Genomic DNA, 6,583 nt, shown 5'->3' with positions numbered 1-6,583 from the left:
ATTGTAGCTTTATAACACACCTCAAGGTCAGGAAGCATGAGCTCTCTGACTTCATTCTTTAATTGTAGGATATTTTTGGCTATTTGGGAACCCATTACTTTCCAAATAAATTTGTTAATTGTTTTTTCTATTTCTGTAATGTAAGCTGTTGGAATATTTATTGAGAATGTGTTGAATCTGGAATTGATATCTTTACAATATTTAGTCTTCCAATATATGAAAATGGAATGTCTTCCAATTTGGTTAGGTCTTTGATTTATCTTAGCAGTTTTTTGTAGTTTTCTGAGTACAAATCTTTTATAATCCTAGTTAAATTAATTCCTAGATACAAGTCTTTTTGTTGCTGTTGTAAATAGAATGTTTTTCTTGATTTCCTCCTCAGCTTACTCATTCTAAGTATATGGAAACACAAGTTTTGCATGTTGATCTTGTATCCTGACAACCTACTGAAATCCTTTATTAGCTCTAATAGCTTTGTTTCTTTTAAAAGATTTTATTTATTTTATTTATTTCTCTCCCCTCCCCCCAACCCAGTTGTCTGTTCTGTGTCTATTTGCTGCGTGTTCTTCTTTGTCCACTTCTGTTGTTGTCAGTGGCATGGGCAGGAATTTGTTTCTTTTTGTTGCATCATCTTGTTGTGTCAGCTCTCCGTGTGTGCAGTGCCATTCTTGGGCAGGCTGCACTTTCTTTCACGCTGGGAGGCTCTCCTTACAGGGTGCACTCCTTGCATGTGGGGCTCCCCTACACAGGGACACCCCTTCGTGGCAGGGCACTCCTTGTGTGCATCAGCACTGTGTGTGAGCCAGCTCCACATGGGTCAAGGAGGCCCAGGGTTTGAACTGCAGACCTCCCATGTGGTAGATGGATGCCCTGACCACTGGGCCACTTCTGCTTCCCTTTAATAGCTTTGTTATAGATATTTTGAGATTTTAAAAATATAGGATCATGTCATCTCCAGATAGTGGGAGTTTTAATTCTTCTTTCCCTATTTCTATGCCTTTTATTTCTTTTTCTTCCCTAATTGCTCTAGTTAGAACTTCTAGCACAATGTTGACTAATGGTTGTGACATTGGGCATCCTCATCTTTTTCCACACCTTAGAAAGATTTCAATGTTTCCCTATTGAGTACATTGTTGTCTGTAGGGTTTTCATATATGCTTATATTGAGGAACTTTCATTCTATGCCCATCTTTCAAAGTGCCTTTTAAAATTAATTTTTTTATGGTTGGTGTAGCAGTATGATATGGTTATGAATTCCAAAAACAGATATTGGATTATGTTTGTAATCTGATCCATACTTGGGTATGATTAAGTTATGATTGGGCCATGTCATTAGGGCATTGAGTCCCCACCCCTTGGTGAGTGGGGACTCATGGATAAAACGCATGGCAAAGGACAGAGTTGAGAGTTTCTGATGTTGGAATTTTGATGTTGGAGTTTGATGCTGATGTATTAAGCTAGAACCCCAAAAAGTAAGCATGCAGAGGAAAGGGAAGCAAGCTCTGGGATGAGAGAACCTGAGCTAAGAGAAGAAGACAAAGGAATAGGGATGGCTCCTTAGACATGGCAGAAACCCCAGGAAGAGAGGCAGGGCTGTTCACCTGATAGTCTGCAGATGACCTTGTGGAGTCAGGCAAAGACTAGAGAGCCTCATTGTCTATAGCTGACTTTGTAGAGAAAACAGCAGTGCTGAGCCAGAGGAACCCAGGAAGTCTGAACCCTTGCAGATGTCAGCAGCCATCTTGCTCCAATTTATGATAATAAACTTTTGTGAGAGAAGTAACTTATGCTTTATGGCCTGGGATCTGTAACCTCCTACCCCAAATAAATATCCTTATAAAAACCAACCAATTTCTTGTATTTTGCATCAGCACCCCTTTGCCTGACTAATACAGTTGGTATTAGAATTTTTGTATTCAAACAAATGATTTTTTAGAATCAGTCCAAGCAACTTGAAATAACAGTGTGACTATATAATTTATATAGTTCAGAATTCAAGTGTATAATATTAGGAAAAATTCAAAGACAAAAGCATTCCAATGAAATTAAGAACAGAGCCCAAGGGGGAAAAAAGTCAGAGCAATAGAATGAAAAAGCAAAGTCAGGAATCCTTGATTCAAATAGTAATAAATGACTTTGATATCTTCTAAATATTTTAACATGTTGGTAACATTTATATTTACAATATAAACTTAAAAGAATTTCATACAAATTTAAATTCTAGACCAGAACAGAATAAGAAAACAACAGGAAACACACTAATGTCCAGTTTACATTTATATTATTCTTCAAACATCCCAATAATGCAAATATGGAGCTTTGGTGTTGGGAGCGATAAAAAGAATGTATGTCGAACTCAGCAAGAATCAGTAGCACGGCTGCCAGAGAAGAGCCAACCCTCTCAATTAAGCAAACTATAATTAGCCCCTCACAATATGTCAGGTCCCACAACATGGCAGAATCCAAATCTGCCTTGTCACTTCCTCATTCTTCTTCCCCTTCAGGTCTTTGTTCTCCGTTTTCCCGCCACTGCCCAGATTGACAAGGCAGTGCGCAGGTGCTAGGCAGGTAAACTGAAACCCACTCTACATATCAGTAGTGATCACAACCAATCCCTAACTTTCACCTCCACCCATTACCCCTCCTTTTCCCAAGAGTATATATCCTTTGTTCCCCTCAATAAAATTTGCAGCTTGATCCTCACCCTGTCTCGCTGTCATTCCTCGCGTCTCCTGTCTCATCATTCTCCTCCACGCAAGCCACGAGCCCCAGTTCGCAGCCCCGCTGGCCGGGGCATTCACAGCTGGCGCCCGGACGTGGGACTTTTGGCTTGCGTGTGAGAGGGAACCGCCGCACCCACCAAGATAGAGAGCTCTCTTCACTACTAGCCGATGCAGAGGCGAAACTAGCGGCGCAGAGGTCCAGGCATCCGGGAAGGATCCTGTCCAGGAGGGAGTCCTGGGAACCTACTCGAGGTAAAGTTTCTTCTAGTCTCTTCATTTTTCTTACTTTTTCTAAAATTAAAGTTTTTTTCTTCCATGGGACAGGAACAATCACAACACGATCTATTTCTTAATCAAGTAAAGGAAGCACTTCAGGCGCGAGGAATTGTGGTAAAAAAGAAGGGTCTTAGTGAATTTTTTAGGTTTATCATAAAAACTTGCCCGTGGTTCCCTGAGGAGGGAACCATAGATGAAAGATGTTAGAAAAGAGTCAGTGACTGTTTCAAACGACTATTATAAGACTTTTAGCCCCTCCCGAATCCCTGTCACTGCATTTAGCTATTGTCAACTGATATATGAGATGATTCGGGCTTCCCCCCGCTTTCGTGATGTTACTGAAATCATCACAGAAGGGGAGACTGCTTTAAAATTAAGTTCTCAACCCCCTTCGAGTTGCAGTAAAAAGTCTGAGCATCACTCGAAACTACATTTATGCTGCTCAAGTTATTTTAACTGATTGCTGATAACTAATAAAAATGTTTCCAAGCACAAGCTTTCATATTACAGGCAACATGAAGTCCAGAAGAAATCTTCAAGGGTATAATCTATGATATGCTATATAACAGAAGATTTAAAAGCAGCTATACCAAGAAAGTAAGAATTATGAGTCAATCGTAAATAAATTATATATTTCTGTTAATGTGTTGTATTTGTTCTGTGTTTGTCTGTCTGTTCGTTCAATGTCAATGTATATTGTAATACCTCCGGATGGTAAATATAAATTCCTAGAAATTTTTAAAAGAGCTCTATTCAAATGGCCAAAAATCAAATAAGCGCTTATATTAATACTTAAGTTTATTATATTAATACATAAGTTTAAATGTTAATAAGATATCTACAATAATAAAAATTGTAAATCTTAATTAACAAAATTAACTGTACGTCTTCATAAAAAATTGTTCTTGCCTAGATTAAAATGAATAACTTATCTTTCTTCACAGGATAATATGAAAGATGCAAAACTTAAGTGAACAAAAGGTTAAAAGTTTGTGAAAATGCTAACTGAAATTTAATAAGTCTTTGCAAAAAGGTGTTTTGTCCTAAAATAGGATGGCTAATTTTTCATAAACTCTTGGAACTTAATTTGCATGTGGCGAGTTGTAGAAGGTATTGTGATAATTTTAAGTAAGGGAATGTGCTCTGTAAAGATAAAAGTTGTCTTCAATAGTCTATATGGTTATAAATAAAAGGTTTAATAAAGCATTGTTTACATTAAGGTATTAAATGGCTAATTCCAAAAGGTCATTCTTAAATATATATAAAACTGAATTGATGATGATTATAATAAAAGGTAATTTTATAACAGGAAAGATTGACAGCAACCAGCCTCCCCTGCCAACTTGCTTCTAAAAACCATTTCTAATATTGCATGCTACTAAGTATTTAAAGAAAGGTTCATTATTTTAACAAGCTTGTTTAGTGTTCTCAGTATTATAAGAAGTTTGCTTAATAACTTTGATGTAGGCTATATGGAATGTGTTTTTATTATTAAAGAAACAGAAAATAATTTTGTCCTGAGATAAAATAATTGACTATTGGAAAGAGTAAAGTAGAAGATGGAACCTGAGTGAATGCTGAAACTGCAGAAAGTTGGTGGAAAAGGAATTTTTACAGTTAAAGTTAAATAAAATTTAATGAGTCTTCGAGTAGTATGCTGATGCAAAGTTAATTTTTTTTTGTTCTTTCTCAAAGCCTCTCACCATTAATCTGTTTTGGTAAAGTTCTTATCCTCAGTCAGTATACAAAGAAAGTCTGTCTTGTGTTTCTTGTGCTTATCATTTCCTAGGTATTCCAAGAAGGAAAGCTTTATCTCTTAAAGGAACATAATGTTCAAAACTGCTTTCTCAAAACCTAATCCTGAACAGTAGCCTTTTATTCCAAACTAATTATGAGATTTGTTCTTTTACCTTGAAAGAAAAATTAAAGTAATAATTAAGTTCATTTGATATGTTATAAGCTAAATAAAGGTGTTTTACAGTGTTAAAAAATTAACAACTTTTTCTCCCCTTAAACCCTCTATTAATTAAAGTCGTATGGATAAAAGGTTTCTATGAATGCTTAAAAGTGTACAAAGTTACCAATATTTCAACATAATATTAAAGAAAAGTACAATGTGGTTGTTCATGGTTTTAGTTATTATAAAAGAGTATCACAAAACAACCTCTTATCATAGATTAAAGTAACAACATACTATGCAGCAATCCCAAACACTGCTAGTTTGTTGCAAAAAGTTAAAGTCCAGCTGTATTGCTATCACTTTGTTTTAAAACTTGCTAAGACTTTCTTTAGTGTCTTCTTAAACAAATCAAGCCAGCTGCATTCCTTTATCTGTAAAAAACCCAACAATAAACTTTTGCAGTGCTTTTCAAGGCTGTGTGCATAGCCCAACCATCCTGTACAGTATTTACTGATAGTAATAGTAATGGAAAAGCAGCATACGTTACTTTTCAAAAAGAACAGGTTTGGCCAACTCCTTATTCATCTGCTCAATGCACAGAGCTTTGAGCCATCATTAAAGTTTTACAAATGTTTTAAGAGCCCTTGAATATTGTCTCTGATTCTGAATATGTATGCCTTACTGTCAAGCATATTGAAACAGCTCATATCTTTGCTACTGATGAGTTATCTCAACTTTGCGCTGATTTGCAACATCTCATTAGGTTAAAATCTATTTACATTATTCATATATCTCTCATGCCTCTTTGCCTAGTCTTATGACATCAAATAATGCTCGAGCTGATTTATTGGTAAGGTGTTTACAAAGTGCTCGCAATTGCCATGCTTTAACTCATATTAATGCTAAAGGCCTGTGAAATAAATATCAAAAGTTAATAAGACTACAGGCACAAGGAATTATCTGTACCTGTCCCACCAGTGAACCCTTAACTACAGTGTCTTTTCAGGCTGGGACTAATCCCAGAGGCCTGACTCCTAATCAATTATGGCAAATGGATGTTACATACCGTCCCTTAGTAAACTACAATCTGTTCACGTTTATATTGACACTTATTCTCATTTCATTTGGGCTACTGCTCAAAGTGGGGAACAGTTTCATCATGTTCACTCACACCTCTGGTCTGCTTTTGCTGTAATGGGATGCCCTCTGAAAATTAAAACTGATAATGGACCTTCTTACATTAGTAAATCCTTTGAATCTTTCTGTTTAAAATATGGTATTGAACATGATACCAGCATTCCTTATAATCCTACAGGTCAAGCCATAATTAAATGCAGCCATCATACCCTAAAAACTATGCTTTTAAAACAAAAAGGGGGAGATGATGGTATTATAACACCAAAAGATCAATTAGCTAAAGCTTTATTTACTTTACATTCTCTTAATGTTTATAATTCATTAACACCTGTGGAATGTCACTCTGGAAAATGTCAAACATCTACAGTAGACACAGGAAATGAAGATCAACCAATATTCTGGAAAGATATTTTAAGCAATGTGTGGAAAAAAGGCAGGATTATAGTAAGGGGGTGAGGCTATGCTCTTATCATTTCAGAAAATGGAAAACAAGTTTAGTTATCTGCAAAAAGGATTAAACTCCAGAATGAAGAGATGGAGACTTCTA

The sequence above is a fragment of the Dasypus novemcinctus genome, chromosome X (genome assembly GCF_030445035.2).
Source record: "Dasypus novemcinctus isolate mDasNov1 chromosome X, mDasNov1.1.hap2, whole genome shotgun sequence".
NCBI classification, from domain to species: domain Eukaryota; kingdom Metazoa; phylum Chordata; class Mammalia; order Cingulata; family Dasypodidae; genus Dasypus; species Dasypus novemcinctus.
This window is presented reverse-complemented; position numbering follows the sequence as displayed.